Consider the following 24,949-nt stretch of genomic DNA (forward strand, 5'->3'; position numbering starts at 1 on the left):
AGGTTTTGTCTGTGTTTAAACTTTGAGTGAAGCTCTCTTTGCTTTCGCAGTAGTTTCCTAACTTTGTTCTTGAACCACAGTGGGTTTTTCCCATCCCTCACAGTTTTACTCGGCACGTACCTGTCTAAAACGCATTTTACGATTGCACGATTGCCTTGAACTTTTTCCATAAACACTCAACATTGTCAGTTTCGTTTTGATCTGTTAGGTAGTCTGAAATATGCCTTCTATTATTCTTGCTAAACAGATAAACCTTCCTCCCTGTTTTTATATTCCTAGTAACTTCCATATTCAGGTATGCTGCAATGGCCTTATGATCACTGATTCCCTGTTCTGCACTTACAGAGTCGAAAAGATCGGGTCTGTTATCAATAGGTCCAAGACGTTATCTCCACGAGTCGGTTCTCTGTTTAATTGCTCGAGGTAATTTTCGGATAGTGCACTCAGTATAATGTCACTCGATGCTCTGTCCCTACCACCCGTCCTAAGCATCTGAGTGTCCCAGTCTATATCTGGTAAATTGAAATCTCCACCTAAGATTATAACATGCTGAGAAAACTTATATGAAATGTATTCCAAATTTTCTCTCAGTTGTTCTGCCACTAATGCTGCTGAGTCGGGAGGTCGGTAAAGGGAGCCAACTATTAACCTAGCTCGGTTGTTGACTGTAACCCCCACCCATAATAATTCGCAGGAACTATCCACTTCTACTACACTACAGGATAACCTACTACTAACAGCGACAAACACGCCACCACCGGTTGCATGCAATCTATTCTTTCTAAACACCGTCTGTGCCTTTGTAAAAATTTCGGCATAATTTATCTCTGGCTTTAGCCAGCTTTCTCTACCTATAACGATTTCAGCTTCAGTGCTTTCTATCAGCGCTTGAAGTTCCGGTACTCTACCAATGCAGCTTCGACAGTTTACAATTAACAATACCGATTGCTGCTTGGTCCCTACGTGTCCTGACTTTACCCCGCCCCCTTCGAAGCTGTTGCCCTTTCTGTACTTGCCCGAGGCTATCTAACCTAAAAAACCGCCCAGTCCACGCCACACAACCCCTGCTACCCGTGTAGCCGCTTGCTGCGTGTAGCGGACTCCTGACCTATCCAGCGGAACCCGAAACCCCACCACCCTATGGCGCAAGTCGAGGAATCTGCATCCCACAAGGTCGCAGAACCGTCTCAGCCTCTGATTCAGACCCTCTACTCGGCTCTGTACCAAAGGTCCGCTGTCAGTCCTGTCGACGATGCTGCAGATGGTGAGATCTGCTTTCATCCCGCTAGCGAGATTGGCTGCCTTCATCAAATCAGATAGCCGCCGGAAGCCAGAGAGGATTTCCTCCGATCCATAGCGACACACATAATTGGTGCCGACATGAGCGACCACTTGCAGATGGGTGCACCCTGTACCCTTCATGACATACGGAAGGATCCTTTCCACATCTGAAATGACTCCCCCCCCCCCCCCCCCCCCCCGGTAAGCACACGGAGTGCACATTGGTTTTCTTCCCCTCTCTTGCTGCCATATCCCTAAGGGGCCCCATTACGCGCCTAACGTTGGAGCTCCCAACTACCAGTAAGCCCACCCCCTGCGACCGCCCAGATTTTTCAGACTGAGGGGGCAACCTCTGGAACAGGACAAGCAGCCATTTCCTGCCGAAGATCAGTATCAGCCTGAGACAGAACCTGAAACCGGTTCGTCAGACAAACTGGAGAGGCCTTCCGTTCAGCCTTCCGGAATGTCTTTCGCCCCCTGCCACACTGCGAGACGACCTCCCACTCTACCACAGGTGAGAGATCAGCCTTAATGTGGGCAGTATCCCGGGCAACCACAGTCTTAGTCCGATCGGGGGATGCGTGGGATGAGCCGGCCGTCCCCGATAAACCCCCATCCGGACCCCCACAGTGATGCCCATTGGCAACAGCCTCAAGCTGTGTGACCGAAGTTAACACTGCCTGAAGCTGGGAGCGAAGGGATGCCAACTCATCCTGCATCCGAACACAGCAGTTGCAGTCCTTATCCATGCTAAAAACTGTTGTGCAAAGAACGTCTGAACGTAAAATGCTCCTTTTTGGCTGGGATAAACTGTAATCTAAAATAAACTCAAGATCACGATAACACTGAAACATATGAAACTAAACATAGTATGCTGCAATAGTTGGTTTCAAATGTGGTAAAAAAGTAAATAAATACATTTAGTGCGAACTGTAATTGGTATGCCGGTCGGTGTGGCCGAGTGGTTCTAGTTGCTTCAGTCTGGAACCGCGCGATCGCTACGGTCGCAGGTTCGAACCCTGCCTCGGGCATGGATGTGTGTGATGTCCTTAGGTTGGTTATGTTTACGTAGTTCTAAGTTTTAGCGGACTGATGACCTCACATGTTAAGTCCCATAGTGCTCAGAGCCATTTGAACCATTTATTGTAATTGGTATCGAAAACATAACTTGACTTATGTAGTTCAAAACGCCGATAACAACAGAGAAAGTCAAAATTCGCGAGAACCAATTACAAGTGGTATCGAGAACGTCGCCTGTTTCTCAATTCAAGTCGCCGATGCCTGTATAAACACTAAGACGAATAGCAGAACGAAAACCCAGAAAGCTATATCAATGTAGATAGCTAAAAATCACGGCAATTAACACAACGCTGTATCGAAGTAAAAGAAAGGAGTAATAGCCTAACATCACTGACGCACAAATTGAGCCTCTATATCTGAATGCAAGTAGGACCGTACACGAATTTTTTGTTCGAAAGGAAAATGTATTTACAATGAACTTCAACTTCATGTAACTTGTGATGATAATTTTCGCCCCTTACTAGGATACTCGAAGATAATGTACAGGGTGTTTATAAATGAATACCGAGGTTTTAACGCTTTATAATATTTATTACATTAAACTTACAATTATAAATGATATGTCAAATGAAATAGCGACTCAAGCAGTTTTACGAAGAGCCTTATAAACGTTCAATGTGAGCACCATTTGACACACGGCACTGTAACTTCACTGTACCCAAGCTCTTGATAGACCGCTAGGGGCCCAATGACAGGACTTGCTTTGCATGGCCTCTACGTTCACCCGACCTCACGCTATGCGATTTTTTCCTCTGGGTCTTCACCAAGAATAGTGTGTACGTGCCTCCCCTACCAGCAGACCTTCCTGAATTAAGGGACCGGATTGAAGCAGCTGTTGCTACAATCACTGAAGACACACTTATCAACGTTTGGGAAGAACTCGGCTATAGACTGTGTGTACCGTTTGACAAATGGTGCTCACATTGAACATTAATAAGGTTCTTGGTAAAACTGTTTGAGTTGCTCTTTCATTTGACATATTTATATCTAAGTTAAGCGTAATAAATATTACAAAGCGTTAAAACCCCGATACTCATTTATAAACACCCTGTATAATGTTAGAGTGATTAGTAATGTAAGCTAGTTAACGAAAGACGTCACTCAGCACAACGTTACTAAGTCACTCCTCACAGTCAATGGACGGTATCGAAGCCTGAAGTTGACGCGACAGACAGGAGCTACAATTCTGTTTCCTGCCAGTATTTGTGAGAATAAGATGACTCATGTAGACAGTCTCTTTCTTGCTCTATACGCAAATGGGAAAGGCCATTATCACTAATATTGTTATGGAATACCCCTCACCACGCACTACACAGTGACTTGCGGAATATACATGAAGATGAGAAAGCAGTTTACTAGTATGCAGAAGTATCTACGTGTCTAACGAGCACAATATTTCTGTTATCTCCCACATAGCCATCAGGTGCGCTGATGATCTGACTGCCCATGGCTGAGTAAAAGGCTTTTACTTGGGTAAACCATCACCTCTCCCTGGCCTCCCGTGTCCAAATAGTTGATGCTCATATTCGTCCAACCATCAGTTCATCCTCCTGACAAACAATCACCAACAGTATAATCTATTAACCACTACGAGCAGCAGCATTTCGTGTGAATTCGCTGCCATTTTGCTGTGTATGGCATCTTGCCCTGGATTAACACTAAGTTGGCTTTTAAGCCGATACTTGTCATGTAACTAAGAAGAGATCTTATATGTCGAAAAATGCCGCCTCCATTCAACAAATTTATAATTGTGCTGACACTACGAAGAAGACGTGTTTTAAGCGTCATACCACATCGGAATGGTGTCCTATCTACACCAAACTTGCTCAGAGGCCGTCTTTGACTGCTAAAGGTTGTTTCCTTGTTTTGGTATATACATAAAAAAATTTGGCAAGTTCATTGTCCTGGAAATCGATAATCTCAAGGAGTTTTTCCTGTTATCGATACTGACAAGATATTAACCTCAGGCATTTCAAGACCATATCAAAATCTCTGCAGAAGTTTCTCAGACTAGCCCGGGCATACGAAAAGAAGCGAACAGGTGACTTCGGTTTATATATGTAGAGAGAGAAGATAAACCATTTTATTCAATTACTATTGGTTCAAATGGCTCTGAGCACTATGGGACTTAACATCGGAGGTTATCAGTCCCCTAGAACTTAGAACTACTTAAACCTAACTAACCTAAGGACATCACACACATCCATGCCCGAGGCAGGACTCTAACCTGCGACCGTAGTGGTCGCGCGGTTCCAGTCTGTAGCGCCTAGAACCGCTCGGCCACCCCGGCCGGCTTCAATTACTAAAACATGACTACAAGTTACATTTTATGTTTGCATGCAGTAAGATTCGTCCACTATGCTTTTGACAAATGATGAATGCAATGTATGTTTAAATGACAAAGATATTTTTATGTGATGTAATTTCAGTGTAACAAGTTTAAGATTTTTTTTACTTGTACTGCCTAACCTTGCTTCTTGCCGAATTTCATGGTTCTAGGTTTACGGGAATCATCCTATAGGTTTTAATGAGTGAGTTTGCGACTAACAAAACATGTGAATTAATGACCGAATCTTTTAGTTGCTCTGACTTAGAAGCTTACAGTTCTTACGCCACCAGGCCTCCATAAATGTGCCATAAATTTGAGGTTTATACGCCATACTGTTCCAGACAAAAAGGATCTTAACAGACAAACAAGCAGAAAGACAGACGTACGGATAAGAACGCAATCCTATAAGGGTTCCGTTTTTACAGGCTGCGGCACGTAACCATAAAGAGTAGGCTTAATTGGGATTATCTACAGAATACGGAAATTTTTCAGATAATGCCCCACTTTATGAATAGATGAACAATATGTAGACGTAGTTTTACCACAGGTCAGTGTATTTAATCATTCAGTTCACACTTATTTGTTTGCGATTACAGCAAAACGTGAAGAACAACCAGTGTCTCCAGCTGCGACTCAATGTGACTGCTCTTCACGCTCCATGGATTACAGACTTCAGTCACCCAAAGACTTCATCTGCATTTTTAGTGCCTCACGCAGGTAATTTCTTAAGGTTTATTCCCAACATCTTGAACCTTTCCTTTCTTCCCTGTGTTTTAAAAACATTTGTGTTTTCCCTTTCCGATCTAATCACCCCATGGTCGGGCAGGAAAATAGTTTTTGGCGGATCCAAATTAGTCTGAAGTACGACCGTCAAATATTTCTTATAAGGTGTTCCAGCCGTGAAACAGGGTATTTATTATCTGTTCCAGAACTAAAACAAGGGCTATGACTGGACCAAATTACCACGCCGCGAATTCCGTATAGATCTACCTTTTGGCATGCATGACATACGTAAGTGTCTCTATCATGAATGAGATTTTCACTCTGCAGCGGAGTGTGCGCTGATATGAAACTTCCTGGCAGATTACAACTGTGTGCCGGACCGACACTAACTCGGGACCTTTGCCCTTCGCTGGCAAGTGCTCTACCAACTGAGCTACCCAAACACGACTCACGCCCCGTCCTCACAGCCTTACTTCTGCCAGTATCGAGTCTCGGTCCGGCACACAGTTTTAATCTGCCAGTAAGTTTCACTGCCATGAATTGACAGGTCATTAGCACACAGCCGCAACACTGTCCACATAGTCACGCATCCCTCTAGATCACGTATTTTTAGGTTATGGGGTTTTAGAAATCGTCGGATGACTTCTCATATGTATCCGATAGGCTTGAAATGCAGCATGTTTGCGGTGGAGGTTAAGAACAGACTCATCACACTCCCCACACAAACGTAGCACGATCTTGGTTTCTGGCCTGGACAGCTATCTGTCTGGTATGCGTCATGTTTGTCGAAGAGGTCAGCCACGAAATGATCTACGAGTACAGCAACGATATTGACGCAGTATACAACTTCCGTAACAGTGACGTTCTGAGATAACGAACGTGACGGCGCAGTGGTTGAGACATTTGGACTCATTCGGGAGGAGCACGGCTCTAACGCCAGTCGGGCCGTCCACAATTCGGATTTCTGCGGTTTCCTCTAAATCGACTGAGGAACATACTTAGATGACCCTTTTCCAAAAGTTATGCTCTATTCCCCTCGCCGTCCTCGTCAAAGTCGAGCTTGCTCTGTCTAATGACCTATTAGTCGATACGACTTTAACTCCCACTAGGGATTAATATCTCCGAGGAAACCGTGTAGAATGTCATGAACACATTGTACAAGCTCTACAGTGCATTTGCTCGTAGTTATGTTCTTGCACTCTGCTATGATGGCCTGTATTGTCGGCTCAAAAACAGACCTACGATACGTCTGCTGCGCGACCACAGTTGCAACAAAGAACGACGAGTTGTTATTCATAAACGTTTATGCCTTTACTAGAGTTCTACTGCGCTGTCGCTTTGAGGTGCGCCATAGATCTGCGTCGGTTTTGTATCAGAGAACGAGCGCTTTCACGTCCATACTATAGAAGGTCCAGAAACACTTTCAATTATTTATTGCAAAAGAACTAAACATTGTACAAATGTCATATATACACCCCTGGAAATTGAAATAAGAACACCGTGAATTCATTGTCCCAGGAAGGGGAAACTTTATTGACACATTCCTGGGGTCAGATACATCACATGATCACACTGACAGAACCACAGGCACATAGACACAGGCAACAGACCATGCACAATGTCGGCACTAGTACAGTGTATATCCACCTTTCGCAGCAATGCAGCCTGCTATTCTCCCATGGAGGCGATCGTAGAGATGCTGGATGTAGTCCTGTGGAACGGCCTGCCACGCCATTTCCACCTGGCGCCTCAGTTGGACCAGCGTTCGTGCTGGAGGTGCAGACCGCTTGAGACGACGCTTCATCCAGTCCCAAACAAGCTCAATGGGGGACAGATCCGGATATCTTGCTGGCCAGGGTAGTTGACTTACACCTTCTAGAGCACGTTGGGTGGCACGGGATAGATGCGGACGTGCATTGTCCTGTTGGAACAGCAAGTACCCTTGCCGGTATAGGAATGGTAGAACGATGGGTTCGATGACGGTTTGGATGTACCGTGTACTATTCAATGTCCCCTCGACGATCACCAGAGGTGTACGGCCAGTGTAGGAGATCGCTCCCCACACCATGATGCCGGGTGTCGGCCCTGTGTGCCTCGGTCGTATGCAGTCCTGATTGTGGCGCTCACCTGCACGGCGCCAAACACGCATACGACCATCATTGGCACCAAGGCAGAAGCGACTCCCATCGCTGAGGACGACACGTCTCCATTCGTCCCTCCATTCACGCCTGTCGTGACACCACTGGAGGCGGGCTGCACGATGTTGGGGCGTGAGCGGAAGACGCCCTAACGGTGTGCGGGACCGCAGCCCAGCTTCATGGAGACGGTTGCAAATGGTCCTCACCGATACCCCAGGAGCAACAGTGTCCCTAATTTGCTGGGAAATGGCGTTGCGGTCCCCTACGGCACTGCGTAGGATCCTACGGTCTTGGCGTGCATCCGTGCGTCGCTGCGGTGCGGTCCCAGGTCGACGGACACGTGCACCTTCCGCCGACCACTGGCGACAACATCGATGTACTGTGGAGACCTCACGCCCCACGTGTTGAGCAATTCGGCGGTACGTCCACCCGACCTCCCGCATGCCCACTATACGCCCTCGCTCAGAGTCCGTCAACTGCACATACGGTTCACGTCCACGCTGTCGCGGCATGCTACCAGTGTTAAAGACTCCGATGGAGCTCCGTATGCCACGGCAAACTGGCTGACACTGACAGCTGCGGTGCACAAACGCTGCGAAGCTAGCGCCATTCAACGGCCAACACCGCGGTTCCTGGTGTGTCCGCTGTGCCGTGCGTGTGATCATTGCTTGTACAGCCCTCTCGCAGTGTCCGGAGCAAGTATGGTGGGTCTGACACACCGGTGTCTGTGTTCTTTTTTCCATTTCCAGGAGTGTATTTCATTTTGAAGAGAAACCCTAAATGTTTTTTTAATTATTTTTTTTACAAACATTTGAAACGCGAAGCGAACCATGAGTGACCTGGCAGATGTCAATATAGTAATCTAATTCCTGCCATAAGCGTCCCAGAATGGCATCGTCGACTGTGGCAATCGCTTCCCGTATTGTCTTCCAGAGCTCTGCTACGTCACGTGATAGAGGCGGTACATACACCACATCTGTAATGTGTCCCCACAGAAAAAAGTCACACGGAGTAAGATCTGGTGATCGGGGAGGCCATTTCAAGAAACACCTGTCCCCTTCAGCACGGCCGATCCATCGATGCGGCAGCTCCGTGTTCAGGTACCCACTAACTTCACGATGAAAATGGGGTGGAGCCCCATCCTACTGAAATATGAACGGGGAGCCCGATTGTATTTGAGGCTAAATGGCTCTGAGCACTATGGGACTTAACTTCTGACGTTACCAGTCCCCTAGAACTTAGAACTACTTAAACCTAACTCACCAAAGGGCATCACACACATCCATGCCCGAGGCAGGATTCGAACCTGCGACCGTAGCGGTCGCGCGGTTCCAGACTTTACCGCCTAGAACCGATTGCTGCAACGTGTCCAAGTAGGAATATCCAGTGTCAGTGCTCTTGGCGAAGAAGAATGGCCTGTTCACTTTTCGACGTGACAAGGCACAAAAACCAACTTTAATGCATTCGTGTGGGTGCTTTGTACCCCAGATTCGACAATTATGCCTGTGAAAAGTGACTTCGCCATCAACATCGCGATCAACAATGCCATCCCCATCCTCATTCAATTGTTGCAACTGCGCACGAAACTAAAAACGCTTGTCTTTGTCGTCATGCTGTGTTCCTGCTCTAGTTCCAGTTTGTATGGTTTCATAGACAGCTTCTGTTGCAGGACATCCCACACAGTCATTAGAGCCATTTCGGGTTAACGAGATGTACGACGCACCGATTTTTTTGACTTCTTATGAATGTCTCTCGTACGCGCTCAACATTCACTTCATTCACACTGGGACGTCCGCTACTGTTTGCCAGACACATGCAACCCGTCGTAACGAAATTGTTGTGCCAGTGGTAAATGGCCTTCCTTGTTGGTGGCTCCCTACCGTACTAGGTTGTAAATATCCGTTGAACAGCTGTAGCACGTCCGCAGCTCGTAGTCGTGCGGTAGCGTTCTCGCTTCCCACGTCCGTGTTCCCGGGTTCGATTCCCGGCGGGGTCAGGGATATACTCTGCCTCGTGATGACTGGATGTTGTGTGATGTCCTTAGGTTAGTTAGGTTTAAGTAGTTCTACGTTCTAGGCGACTGATGACCATAGCTGTTAAGTCTCATAATGTTCAGAGCCATTTGAACCATTTGAGCTGTAGCATACTTGTTTTTGTCGAACTCCAACACACACAAAGCTCGCTCTGCACCTGAACTAGCCATGTTTGCTACTAGCGCTCACTATCGGCAAGTTACAAAACTAAGCTGTGGCGGTATACATGAAAAAAAGCTTTCAGGGTTCCTCTTCAAAATGACATATGTATGATATCAGTACAATGATTGGTTCTTGTGCAATAAATAACTAAAAGTGTCCCCGGACTTTATGTACACCCTGCATTCTAATAATATGGCCAACGCCTCGTAAACTATCGGAGTCATCGTCATTCCCTCACTTTTCATGAATACCAATGATACCATGTGTACATAGAATGAGTGTCATTTACTGGATACTTCATATACACTGACGGAAAAAAATATTGCCAACCAAAAATAGTTCAGGTAGGGTAATGAAATTTCGGGAATACATTTATCTAGGTAACATTTTTAAATGATTAACATCGCAGGGTCACGGGTTAATTTATGTGCGAGATAAGTCATTGATAAATGTGCAAACCATTATATCAGTAACCCGTCTATCTGTCAGAATGTCGAATGCAAGCATGCAAACGTTCATGCACTGTGCATGTCAGTTTGTAGGACGGGTTGGTCGCTCGGTCACTATAGGGACGGTAGTGCTGTTCGCGTCTGACGCTGTAGTTGTCGTCCAATGATGTCCCAAATGTGTTCGACTGGACACAGATCTGGTGATCGAGCATGCCAAGGGTCATATCGACACTATAAGATGGTGGATTACAACAGCTTTATGCGGGCAAGAGTTACCATGTTGGAAAACACCTAGAATTATGTTCAACGCAACAGGTCGAATCACCATACTGACGTAAAGATTTGCACTCAGGGTGCATGGGACAACCACGAGACTGCTCCTCTTGGCAGACGAAATCGCACCCCAGACCATAACTCCAGGTGTAGGCCCAATTTCGTGTACCACACAGACAGGTTGTTTGCAGCCCCCAACTGGCCGCGTCCTAACCAACACAAGCCCATCACTGGCATCGAGGCAGAAGCAGCTTTCATCAGAAAACACGACACACCACCATGCTCTCCAATGAGCTCTCATTTGACACCACTGAAGCCGCAGATGGCGGCGGTTTGGAAGCAGTCGAATGGATACTACAGGGCGTCTGGCTTCGAGCTGTCGAAGTAACCAATTTCTAAGAGTTCGTGGTGTCACTACAGGAGGTGCATTCAAGTTCTAAGGCCTCCGATTTTTTTTCTCCGGACTGAAAAGAGATAGAAACATGCGCATTGTTTTAAAATGAGGCCGCGTTCATTTTCAATACGTCCCAGAGATGGCAGCGCCGTACGGCAGATGGAATTGTACCGCCAGCGGCGGGAATGAACTGTTTTAAATGCTTAAAATGGCGACGTTTTCGTTACTTGAACAGCGTGCAGTCATTCGTTTTCTGAATTTGCGTGGTGTGAAACTAATTGAAATTCATCGACAGTTGAAGGAGACATGTGGTGATGGAGTTATGGATGTGTCGAAAGTGCGTTCGTGGGTGCGACAGTTTAATGAAGGCAGAACATCGTGTGACGACAAACCGAAACAACCTCGGGCTCGCACAAGCCGGTCTGACGACATGATCGAGAAAGTGGAGAGAATTGTTTTGGGGGATCGCCGAATGACTGTTGAACAGATCGCCTCCAGAATTGGCATTTCTGTGGGTTCTGTGCGCACAATCCTGCGTGACGATCTGAAAATGCGAAAAGTGAGATCCAGGTGGGTGCCACGAATGCTGACGGACGACCACATGGCTGCCCGTGTGGCATGTTGCCAAGCAATGTTGACGTGCAACGACAGCATGAAGGGGACTTTCTTTTCGTCGGTTGTGACAATGGATGAGACGTGGATGCCATTTTTCAATCCAGAAACAAAGCGCCAGTCAGTTCAATGGAAGCACACAGATTCTCCACCACCAAAAAAATTTCGGGTAACCGCCAGTGCTGAAAAAATGATGGTGTCCATGTTCTGGGACAGCGAGGGCGTAATCCTTACCCATAGCGTTCCAAAGGGCACTACGGTAACAGGTGCATCCTACGAAAAAGTTTTGAAGAACGAATTCCTTCCTGCACTGCAACAAAAACGTCCGAGAAGGGCTGCGCGTGTGCTGTTTCACCAAGACAACGCACCCGCACATCGAGCTAACGTTACGCAACAGTTTCTTCGTGATAACTTTGAAGTGATTCCTCGTGATCCCTACTCACCTGACCTGGCTCCTAGTGACTTTTGGCTTTTTCTAACAATGAGAGACACTCTCCGTGGCCGCACATTCACCAGCAGTGTTGCTATTGCCTCAGCGATTTTCCAGTGGTCAAAACAGACTCCTAAAGAAGCCTTCGCCGCTACCATGGAATCATGGCGTCAGCGTTGTGAAAAATGTGTACGTCTGCAGGGCGATTACGTCGAGAAGTAACGCCAGTTTCATCGATTTCGGGTGAGTAGTTAATTAGAAAAAAAAATCGGAGGCCTTAGAACTTGAATGCAGCTCGTAGTGCAAACGGCTGCTCAGATTGCTGCTGCAGATGAAGTAACCTGCATCTGAGCCATACGGCGAACACGATGGTCGTGCCTCTCGGTACTGTCACGTGGCCGTCAGGAGCCGGTATTCTCGCAGTCTTCCATTCCCGTCACCACAATCAAGTACAGTGGGAACAAAACTTAAGTCTTTCTGCAGCATCGTAGAAGGAATATCCAGCTTCTCAGAGCCACATTGCACGACCTCGTTCAGCTGACCGAGGTGTTAATAATGGCGTCTTTGTCTCCTTAAAGGCATTCTTGACTAACAACTCACCACTTCAAATGTGAAAGATAACTAACCCTCACGACCATTACATCATGTTTTTCTTCTCATATTGCCGCTACTAGCACGACTCTTAAGTGACTGGCTTGAAATTTGAACAGACATCATCTTTCAGATGTTGAAACACGCCCACTACATCTACATCCATACTCCGCAAGCCACCTGACGGTATGTGGCAGAGGGTACCCTGAGTACCTCTATCGTTTATCCATTCTATTCCAGTCTCGTATTGTTCGTGGAAAGGAGGATTGTCGGTATGCTTCTGTGTGGGCTCTAATCTCTCTGATTTTATCCTCATGGTCTCTTCGCGAGATATACGTAGGAGGGAGCAATATACTGCTTGACTCTTCGGTGAAGGTATGTTCTCGAAACTTTAACAAAAGCCCGTACCGGGCTACTGAGCGTCTCTCCTGCAGAGTCTTTCACTGGAGTGTATCTATCATCTCCGTAACGCTTTCGCGATTACTAAATGATCCTGTAACGAAGCGCGCTGCTCTCCGTTGGATCTTCTCTATCTCTTCTATCAACCCTATCTGGTACGGATCCCACACTGCTGAGCAGTATTCAAGCAATGGTCGAACACGCGTACTGTACCCTACTTCCTTTGTTTTCGGATTGCATTTCATTAGGACTCTTCCAATGAATCTCAGTCTGGCATCTGCTTTACTGACGATCAACTTTATATGATCATTCCATTTTAAATCACTCCTAATGCGTACTCCCAGATAATTTATGGAATAAACTGCTCCCAGTTGCTGACCTGCTATTTTGTAGCTAAATAATAAGGAATCTATCTTTCTATGTATTCGAAGCACATTACACTTGTCTACATTGAGATTCGATTGCCATTCCCTGCACCATGCGTCAATTCGCTGCAGGTCCTCCTGCATTTCAGTACAATTTTTCATTGTTGCAACCTCTCGATACACCACAGCATCATCTGCAAAAAGCCTCAGTGAACTTCCGATGTCATCCACCAGGTCATTTATGTATCGAACGCCTTGCGGAAGTCAAGAAACACGGCATCTACCTGTGAACCCGTGTCTATGGCCTTCTGAGTCTCGTGGACAAATAGCGCGAGCTGGGTTTCACACGACCGTCTTTTTCAAAACCAATGCTGATTCCTACGGAGTAGATTTCTAGTCCCCAGAAAAGTCATTATACTCGAACATAATACGTGTTCCAAAATTCTACAACTGATTTACGTTAGAAATATAGGTCTTTAGTTCTGCACATCTGTTCGACGTTCCTTCTTGAAAACGGGGATGACCTGTGCCCTTTTCCAATCCTTCGGTACGCTACGCTCTTTTAGAGACCTACGGTACACCGCTGCAAGAAGGGGGGCACGTTCCTTCGCGTACTCTGTGTAAAATCGAACTGGTATCCCATCAGGTCCAGCGGCCGTTCCTCTTTTGAGCGATTTGAATTGTTTCTCTATCCCTCTGTCGTCTATTTCGATATCTACCATTTTGTCACCTGTGCGACAATCTAGAGAAGGAACTACAGTGCAATCTTCCTCTTCCGCTTTGGAAGAAGACATTTAGTAATTCGGCCTTTAGTCTGTCATCCTCTGTTTCAGTACCATTTTGGCCACAGAGTGTCTGGACATTTTGTTTTGAACCACCTACCGCTTTGACATAGGACCAAAATTTCTTACGGTTTTCTGCTACGTCAGTACATAGAACTTTACTTTCGAATTCATTGAACGCCTCTCGCATTGCCCTCCTCACACTACATTTCGCTTCGCGTAATTTTTGTTTGTCTGCAAGGCTTTGGCTATGTTTATGTTTGCTGTGAAGTTCCCTTTGCTTCCGCAGCAGTTTTCTAACTCGGTTGTTGTACCACGGTGGCTCTTTTTCATCTCTTACGATCTTGCTTTGCACATACTCATCTAACGCATATTGCACGATGGTTTTGAACTTTGTCCACTGGTCTTCAACACTATCTGTACTCGAGACAAAACTTTTGTGTTGAGCCACCAAGTACTCTGAAATCTGCTTTTTGTCACTTTTGCTAAACAGAAAAATCTTCCTACCTTTTTTAATATTTCTATTTACGGCTGAAATCATCGATGCAGTAACCGCTTTATGATCGCTGATTCCCTGTTCTGCATTAACTGATTCAAATAGTTCGGGTCTCTTTGTCACCAGAAGGTCTAATATGTTATCGCCACGAGTAGGTTCTCTGTTTAACTGCTCAAGGTAGTTTTGAGACAAAGCACTTAAAAAAATTTCACTGGATTCTTTTTCCCTGCCACCCGTTATGAAAGTTTGAGTCTCCCAGTCTATATCCGGCAAATTAAAATCTCCACGCACAACTATAACATGGTGGGGAAATCTACTCGAAATATTTTCCAAATTATTCTTCAGGTGCTCAGCCACAACAGCTGCTGAGCCCGGGGGCCTATAGAGACATCCAATTACCATGTCTGAGCCTTGTTAAACTTTCGTTTATGTCTTACTACACCTTGGTGATGCGATTTTTTCCGTCAGTGTATTTTTAATTTTTAGAGTTCCGCATCTCAACTGGTAAAAACTGAACCGTTACAGGTTCAGTTTGTTGTCCGTCCGCACAGACCTCTTTCTCAGGAATGGATAGACGTTTCAAGTTGGAATCTGTGCCACGTACCAAAGTCCACCGTCTCTAGACGGTGTAAAACATTTAAGCTTCTACGCCACTCAATAAAATGATACGGCCATTAATGTCACATATTTTGATTATTGCGAACTCATTCAGCATCAAAACCTATAAAGAACTTCCCGTTGACCTTGCATCACAATATTTAACAATAAACAAGGCTTCACAGTACAAGTAAGGGCAAAATCCGAGAAGTGTTAATCTGTAAGCACATAAAATACATTTTGCTATTACGAGCTTACATTGTATTCGTAAGCTGTCAACAATTTAAGGAACTACTGTAGAGATTTTTAACTGATTTTCAGTACTGGGTACTGTGATTCGATAACAAGGTTTGTATAAATACTTTACAAATATGTCGTGCTAAAAGGCCGATCTACGACGAAATGTAGTTTCCTGCCGCTGTGAGAATCATGCCACTACCATCTAGCAGGGGCAGGCACATGGCCGCGAGGCTACAGCGCTAACGACACGTACAGCTCCTGTAATGTTTGGAAGCTAGATAATGCTTCGTAGTTTATGGAGGATTGCACTTCCATTGTTTGGTATGATGACCCGACCTTCCATAATACATGCACTGAAGCTTTCCACAGAACCATTCGATATTTGCGTATCATCTATAGCCCTATGGCCGGCTGCACTGTTTTCTTCTGTGGAGACTTCCGTCAAATCTTACCACTAAACGCAACTGGGGCAACACCAGATGAATTCAACGCACCTGAAATCGCCAGTCAGCATGGCACGTTAATGTGACTCCAAAATTAGTAAAATAAATGAAAAATACAGTAGGAAATGCGAAATTACAGACAAAATGTAGACTTAAAACATCCTCTAAATTCTTGCAGTTCGCGAGACCTATATCTTACTAGCATCGATATCGATAGAAGGCAAAAATCTTTGAGATTCGCGATTGCAGGGATGGAATATCTACATAATTATTGTTGTACGGAACCCTTGCTGCGTGAATCGTTCTAGCACTTACCCGTGCTTGTTTTGGGAGGGGGGGAGATTTTAATCTAGAAGTGGGTGCCAGCGGTCTATTTGTCTAAATCCCAAATGACTTCCCTGCGTGCAACCAAATCAGATCCGATCATACATCACAACCTTTTTTTTTTCTTAGTCCCTTATACGAGCCTCTTGTCTTATTTGCAGTCGACAGAAAGATTTTATGTCCACTGCCCTTCTGACACATTTCGTACCATGTCACGTATCCTCCAGGCACGAGGCTGACTCTCACAACAGCCTATATGTACACATACATTCAGTGCATTGCCACGCACAACATGGCCGAAGCTACTTGGCATTGTTAACTGAAAGGCTAAAACTCTCAGGAGGGGTTGTCACATTTGTAGATATGCCGTGTAAGGCGCATGTTGTGGCTACGTGTTGCGTTTGGCGCGATACATGGATCAGATATATGACTAGCCTGTTCCAGACAAATGTACTGTGAGCACGGCGGCACGATGCATAGATCCCAGTACATAGGAGATTACACAAGAATTCGAATTTCCGAGGTCCACAGTGTCTATATGCTGCTTCTTTCTTATCGCAGAGGCAATATTTCTAAAAGTGTAAATCGTCACACGGCCCACAGGACGACCACAAGTGTTTGACGAACGGACGTCACGTCGACGCCGTAATCAGACGGGATGACTGACAGACTATTTTGAGTCAATTGTTGAGTTCATACATCTGTGTAATCTTCAGTTTTGAGGACTCGCAGATGAGCAACATGGTATCGATAGTATATCCAGTATCTTCCCATGGCTTGGCCGCTCAGTGTATACTGCGGTTTCTTGCCTTACGTTCCGGAAGAAAATCAATATTCGTACATCCCTGTGCGTTCTGCAATTAATCTAAATGCATTTTCACGGTCACTAGAAGGCAATAAATAAGAGAGTTTAGGTACGTTCGCAGTTTGCCCCCTGTAAAGCATTTCTCACCATTTTCTTATTAGATTATCGAAACGTTCGACAATGTTCTCCAGAAGTCTGTTAACCGCGATCATTCTGCGTTTTGCTTTCTCTCCCAGAAGTTCAACAAGCAGCCATTGGCATGCTATGTCTGGATCCCACGAACTATTTCAGCACTGAACTACGGACGGTATGTGTGTTTTGGAGGCACAGCAATTTGTAGATGAAATGCAGTTTCCACAAAAACGAGAGACGCTCCATTATTACGGGGACCTATGATAAATGGCTGCCAAAGGAGGAGTCAGGTACGTCTCTTAATCTTTACAGGGTGTCTGAAAATTCGTGTGACACGGTTCTAGGAGTTTTAGAGCTGATTTACAGCCAAACCTCCAGATGTCAGACACTCAGATCTGTACCAAACGTTGTGTGTCGATAGAGTACCAACCAAAACACGGATTTAGTTCGTGCTGTGTGTTGTTGTCCAGTAGAACATGCGTAAACGATAATTAAAATTAACAGCAGAACTACGGAGTACAGCAAAAGCGAATCTGTGTCACTTCACTACGAAAATCTGTGGGAGGTGAGTTGGTAGAACATCAGAACGTCGTATTAAATAAAGGTCCCGAGTTTGAAATTCACTAATAGGGTTTTTTCAGCAGTTTTCGCGTGAAATATTTGTATGGGAGAACATTTTTATGCCAAGTTAAAGGACGTTTCGGAGTTTGTAGCAATGTCTTTTTTTTTTTTTTTTGGCAGTTTGCCTTCGCTTCGGTAGCTGAAAGTAGAAAGTCTATAGAGTACATTTTGAATAGATAGGTTTGGTGTTATGTATACAAATTTACGATATAGGTTTGCTACTTCCAACTAATGAAGCGTAAGCACGCTGCCAAGAGAACATTGCTACTAACTCCGAAACGTCCTTTTACATGTCAGTAAAAAATGTTACCCCATATAAATACTTCACGCGAAAACTGTTGAAAACAAATAGCTATCAGTGGTTTCCGAACTCGTGACCTTTTTTACGATGAGCTCACGTGCTGCCAACTCACCACAGATTTTGGTAGTGAAGAGAGAGAGAGAGACGCTTTTCCTGTGCTCCGCGGTTTTGGTGTTACTTTTAATTACCGTTCATGCATGTTCTACTGGACGACAGCACACAGCACGAACTAAATCCGTGTTTTGGTTGATACTCTATTGAGACACATTGTTTGGCACCGACCTGAGTGTCTGACATCTGGAGGTTTGGGTGTTAGTAGATAAACTATTGACAGGAAATCAATTACCGGAAATGCAGTTTGGATATAAAGTAGGTTTGAAGATCGGATCACTTTCGAACTCCCTTTCCCCGGTACGCACAAGGAGAGGGCTCAGTCATCAGTCTGTGTTGTAATTATGTCGTCACATACCATTTTCGTCCGACTACTGCAACGACGGTTGCGAGAAACTACATTACTGGCCATTAAAATTGCTACATCAAGAAGAAATGCGGATGATAAACGGGTATTCATGGGACAAATATTATATATTAGAAGTGATATGTGATTACATTTTTATACAATTTGGGTGCATAGATCCTGAGAAAACAGTACCCATTGACCAGACGTTTTCAACTGTTGAGAGATCTGGAGAATGTGCTGCCCAGGGCAGCAGCCGAACATTTTCTGTATCCAGAAAGCCTCGTACAGGGCCTGCAACATGCGGTCGTGCATTATCCTGCTGAACTGTAGGGTTCCGCAGGGATCGAATGAAGGGTAGAGCCACGGGTCGTAACATATCTGAAATGTAACGTCCACCGTTCACAGTGCCGTCACTGCGAACAAGAGGTGACCGAGACGTGTAACCAAAGGCAAGCCATACCATCACGCCGGGTGATGAATACACGCTTCCAATGTGCGTTCATCGCGATGTCGCCAAACACGGATGCGACCATCATGATGCTGTAAACAGAACCTGGATTCATCCGAAAAAATTACGTTTTGGCATTCGTGCACCCAGGTTCGTCGTGGGGTACACCATCGCAAGCGCTCCTGTCTGTGATGCAGCGTCAAGGGTAACTACAGCCACGGTCTCCGAGCTGATAGGCCATGCTGCTGCAAACGTCGTCGAACTGTTCGTGCAGATGCTAGTTGTCTTGCAAACGTCCCCATCTGGTGACTCTGATATCGAGACGTGGCTGCACGATCCGTTACAGCCATGCGGATGAGATGCCTGTCATCTCGACTGCTAGTAATATTAAGCCGTTGGGATCCAGCACGGCGTTCCGTATTACCGTACTGAACCCACCGATTTCATATTCTGCTAACAGTCATTGGATCTCGACCAATGTGAGCAGCAATGTCGCGATACGATAAACCGCAATCGCGACAGGCTACAATCAGACTTTTATCAAAATCGGAAACGTGATGGTACGCATTTCTCCGCCTTATACGAGGCATCACAACAACGTTTCACCAGGCAACGCCGGTCAACTGCTGTTTGTGTATGAGAAATCGGCTGGAAACTTTCCTCATGCCAGCGCGTTGTAGGTGTCGCCACCTGCGCCAACCTTGTGTGAATGCTCTGAAAAGCTTATCATTTGCGTATCACAGCATCTTCTTCCTGTCGGTTAAATTTCGCGTCTGTAGCACATCTTCGTGGTATAGCAATTTTAATGGCCAGTAGTCGACTATGGTTCATTACAAACGCGCCGCACTCTCGACTTTGAAGAGGACGTCCTTAGTTCTCAGCAGAGAACCCGACGACGAATACTCGAAGTATTGTCCGTGCCATGAGCTCCTGTAAGGCCAACAGGCAAAGCTCATTGTCTTCGCTGTGTGCTTGAAGTGAAGCGAGAGATTTGGAAGTGATCCCACACTCAAACTCATTTTACATGCAAAGGGTTCATTCCCGGACATTAGTGCTGTATCAAAACTTTAAATACGAAGTTCCCTCTACAATCCCTAGCAGCTTGTAATAGGAATTGTGAAATACCCTGCGTAGAATGTAACGGGTACCCGCTTAGGTCCAGCTGCCTTGCCTTCATGAAGCTTCTTCAGTTGTTTTTCAATTGCATGCGCACTTAGTTACATGTCTATCTGCCAGTCTTTGTATGCCCATCTTCGCAGAAGATGGTGACTGGGACGTTGGCTGTTCAGTTTGAAATAAAAGATGGTACATCTATACAGCCGCAAATTTTGAACTGTTTATTAAGCTACATGTTTCGATATTACACCGCAAGTAGATCGTATGAAATGAAATTGTGTGTAGTCGTTGTTGGACTCATAATAAGATAACCGGTGTCCGCAGATCCCTGCTACAAACGACGTGATCACTTCGTGCATCAAATCTGATCTTATCCTATCTACTTTTGTCAAGGGGTCTGCTGATGATGTAATGCAACATTGAAACCGGTAGCTTAATAAAGAGTTAAAAGTTTACAGCTGAAGATATATTTGCCATGTGATTTGTGTCTGTTTGCGATTGCCCTCCCCACTAGCCGTTTAAAGCTAATCTGAGTGTGACCTATCATAAGCGAGTAACTATACTCGTATATTACGCAAATGGTTCAATTGAAACTTAACACCGTGCTTATTTACCATAGGGTCAAGCGTAACGAATGCTAACTTGCTTATAGTCGGCACGTTGGTGAAGTCACGTGGATTCCGAATTGTGACGCGTTGTTCAGTCCAGTTGGCAACGACGGTTGGCGTTCGAACTTACGTACTTATGTAGTCAAGCTGAATTAAATTATACTTATAAAAGACAACTAACAGTTGCGCAAATGAAATTAAAACATAATTAGAAACTGAAGCATCAGATATCAATAAACAAGCCAACAATTGTAAAAGAACACTGGCGCTTCAAGAAGTGGTCTAATCTGATCAAGACACTACGAAACACATGCAGGTATTTTTCCCCTGAAGTTGTATCCACAACGCAAAGGTTCTTTCAACAGCTTGCTAAGAAACTATGCCTCATCTAAGTGGTTGCACCTAGGGATGATGTCCCTGAAAATTTCACACACACACACACACACACACACACACACACACACACACACACACGGAAATTTGGTGCATTTAATGACGAAACCACTTTCAATACATTCATAACCAACATTAATTTTCAGTTAAGTTCTTCTATCATTACCTAAGCTTCGTGGATTGTTGAACACAGTGCTTAAATAAACACGTCTAAATCTGAATAGAATAATTTATAGAAATAACAGTGCCGAATTCTTCATTCGCAAGAGTTAGTAGTCCAGCGGATTGGATATGATTAACTGAGGGGAATATAATGCATCTTTATTTGTACACCGCTGGTTGCCCATAGGTGAATACACTCCTGGAAATTGAAATAAGAACACCGTGAATTCATTATCCCAGGATGGGGAAACTTTATTGACACATTCCTGGGGTCAGATACATCACGTGATCACACTGACAGAACCACAGGCACATAGACACAGGCAACAGAGCATGCACAATGTCGGCACTAGTACAGTGTATATCCACCTTTCGCAGCAATGCAGGCTGCTATTCTCCCATGGAGACGATCGTAGAGATGCTGGATGTAGTCCTGTGGAACGGCTTGCCATGCCATTTCCACCTGGCGCATCAGTTGGACCAGCGTTCGTGCTGGACGTGCAGACCGCGTGAGAGGACGCTTCATCCAGTCCTAAACATGCTCAATGGGGGACAGATCCGGAGATCTTGCTGGCCAGGGTAGTTGACTTACACCTTCTAGAGCACGTTGGGTGGCACAGGATACATGCGGACGTACATTGTCCTGTTGGAACAGCAAGTTCCCTTGCCGGTCTAGGAATGGTAGAACGATGGGTTCGATGACGGTTTGGATGTACCGTGCACTATTCAGTGTCCCCTCGACGATCACCAGAGGTGTACGGCCAGTGTAGGAGATCGCTCCCCACACCATGATGCCGGGTGTTGGCCCTGTGTGCCTCGGTCGTATGCAGTCCTGATTGTGGCGCTCACCTGCACGGCGCCAAACACGCATACGACCATCATTGGCACCAAGGCAGAAGCGACTCTCATCGCTGAAGACGACACGTCTCCATTCGTCCCTCCATTCACGCCTGTCGCGACACCACTGGAGGCGGGCTGCACGATGTTGGGGCGTGAGCGGAAGACGGCCTAACGGTGTGCGGGACCGTAGCCCAGCTTCATGGAGACGGTTGCGAATGGTCCTCGCCGATACCCCAGGAGCAACAGTGTCCCTAATTTGCTGGGAAGTGGCGGTGCGGTCCCCTACGGCACTGCGTAGGATCCTACGGTCTTGGCGTGCGTCGCTGCGGTCCGGTCCCAGGTCGACGGGCCGTGCACCTTCCGCCGACCACTGGCGACAACATCGATGTACTGTGGTGACCTCACGCCCCACGTGTTGAGCAATTCGGCGGTACGTCCACCCACCTCCCGCATGCCCACTAAACGCCCTCGCTCAAAGTCCGTCAACTGCACATACGGTTCACGTCCACACTGTCGCGGCATGCTACCAGTGTTAAAGACTGCGATGGAGCTCCGTATGCCACGGCAAAGTGGCTGACACTGACGGCGGCGGTGCACAAATGCTGCGCAGCTAGCGCCATTCAACTGCCAACACCGCGGTACCTGGTGTGTTCGCTGTGCCGTGCGTGTGATCATTGCTTGTACAGCGCTCTCGCAGTGTTCGAAACAAGTATGGTGGGTCTGACATACCGGTGTCAATGTGTTCTTTTTTCCATTTCCAGGAGTGTATTATCTTGCACTACTTTGTTTCCTAAACCTGGGTATGCATTGAAAAGCCAACTAGAGGAACATTGCATCTAAATCCCAACGGTTATTTGTATTCTTTTAATGTGTGTTTACAAAAATATTTGAATAATCGTGTTTAGACTCTTCGTAAGAGAAAAGATTAGGGATGGACAATAATAGATTTTTTTAGGCAAGTCAAGTAAAGCATATATAGTCTGACCACATTCCCATGACAAAGAAGAAAATTATTTGACGAAGCAGCTTTCAAAATGTGACACTTTAGAGACATAACGAAGAGCTCCGATATTCCGTGACATATAATAAAGTGACAAAAAGAATCAGCTAAGGTTGCGATACACTTACTATTTCAATGCAGACTACGTACTAAAAGAGAGAACTTTGAAATGGAAAGATGGTTACTGTAAGATGGAACTACCATCTTCTGTGGCATGAACAAATAGTATAGGGATAAAAGAAATTTAACCACGTCGTATTGTTTCTACTCACTGCTTGTAAAAAATGGCATGGTTCCGAAGCATAAAGATGACCGCGTGGCCTAAACAAAATATAGCGCCTGCAAACACAAAATCAGCGTCCTTTGGCTATGTTTCGAACGTTACATAAGTAGTTGTAATTCCTGACGGGGAGGTTCTGCTGCATCTGAAAATTAACATTCTGTTATTGCGCTGCAGTTTCTTAATGTTTTCTGGTAGCAAAAAGATTATACTCTACCACATGCTAAACTTAAGCAATATCTTTGAATAAGGCTGACGTCACGAACTTAAACGACAGTTCACTGGCAACCGGTCGGTGCAAGATTGATTGGCGATAAGTTTCTGGAAGCTACACGTGAACAACTCTGATAATTTATCGGTGGAGCTACGGAATGAGGTAAGTTTGACTTGAAACGGCCCACACCCACAGGTATTGTAAAGAGCTTACTTAACAACGTACAAGACCTGGCCGAATTTAAGTAGATATTTGACATTTCAAGAATATAATTTCTCGGCGTCAGCTGACTTAGGAGTACATATGCTTGGAAATTTCCTCATAACTGTACAGTTTTTTGCTCTAAAGTGTTACGAAGTGCGACATCATTCTACGGCAAGCTACCGATGGGTAATGATATGACACTGTGATGAAATATTAGCTGTAACAACGATTTGCTAATAGTGTGTGATTTTGGACGCACCGGTACAGTTTCGTTTGAAATTTTCTTTTATATTAAGACCCAAAGCAATCTTTGTATTAAACTGATTCGAATATCAGTCCAGCACGAAATGTTAATCATCTTGTGAAGGTAGTGTCTTAGACTTCAACTAAAAAATACGATAGTCACTATTGTCTGCACAACAATAATTTGTAATTGACTGTTACACAAAGCACAGTAAGCGCCAAAAACAGAATCGTGATTATGTAGCATGCAGTTGTTAAGTCTCTGTCTACTGTATATCATTCAGGCTTCTTGCTACGCAGTAAAAGAACTTTATTCGTACTGTTTAGGAAAGCTACTGCCTACGGAAGCGGTTTCATTACTTTTTCACAGGCAAAGGCTTTGTTTAAAGAAAACGAGTCAATGTTCCGCATTTTTCGTGGAAATATTTAGACAGCATCTACATCGGTTTTGTCTACAGCGAAAAAGATGCAAAATATTCATAATCAATTCAAGTTGGGAAACATTTGTGAAATATTAGGGCGTACTCTTACTACTAATTAAGAGTATGGCTCATATCTTACACGAACTGTGTGAAAACCAACACACCACCAACTTTTTTTTAGATGCTAGAGCTTTCTACATTCGCTGTGCATAAATTAAAAATGGTTTAACTTACCAGTCACAAGAGCATGACCGTGTATCCACTGCTACGAAACCTAGAACAGAAAACCAGGCCGCCAAATAACAAACGGAGGTGGTATTTAAATCAGTCTACTGTTATCACGTACGTTAATTCTAAAAACATAACTTCGTAAAAAATAATTTGGTACTTGTTATTCAGTTTTTAAAAAATTGCCTTTGTTTTACTTGAAGCCGTCGCATGCGTTTAAGTTACTCTTGTTAAAATATATACTGCATTTTAAAAGCAAAACGACAAAAGTTCGGATTTTTGAATGAAGAGGTGGTACACACTAAAATGAAAAACAGGAGTACAGTGATTG

The 24,949-nt window shown here is 45.1% G+C and overlaps 1 protein-coding gene across 3 annotated transcripts in view; it reads right to left on the minus strand.

Moving 5' to 3' along the window:
* LOC126335383 (anoctamin-10) overlaps positions 1 to 24,949 on the minus strand; it is a 303,559-nt gene that overhangs the window by 219,913 nt on the left and 58,697 nt on the right. Inside the window, exon 2 of one of the 3 annotated variants that reach the window (XM_049998602.1) lies at positions 24,625 to 24,664. The exons of the other annotated variants lie outside the window; for them this stretch is intronic. The gene's annotated coding sequence lies outside the window, so the exon portion shown is untranslated. The remainder of the gene's footprint in view (positions 1 to 24,624; positions 24,665 to 24,949) is intronic. 3 annotated transcript variants of the gene reach the window in all.

The sequence above is a fragment of the Schistocerca gregaria genome, chromosome 2 (genome assembly GCF_023897955.1).
Source record: "Schistocerca gregaria isolate iqSchGreg1 chromosome 2, iqSchGreg1.2, whole genome shotgun sequence".
Lineage (NCBI taxonomy): Eukaryota > Metazoa > Arthropoda > Insecta > Orthoptera > Acrididae > Schistocerca > Schistocerca gregaria.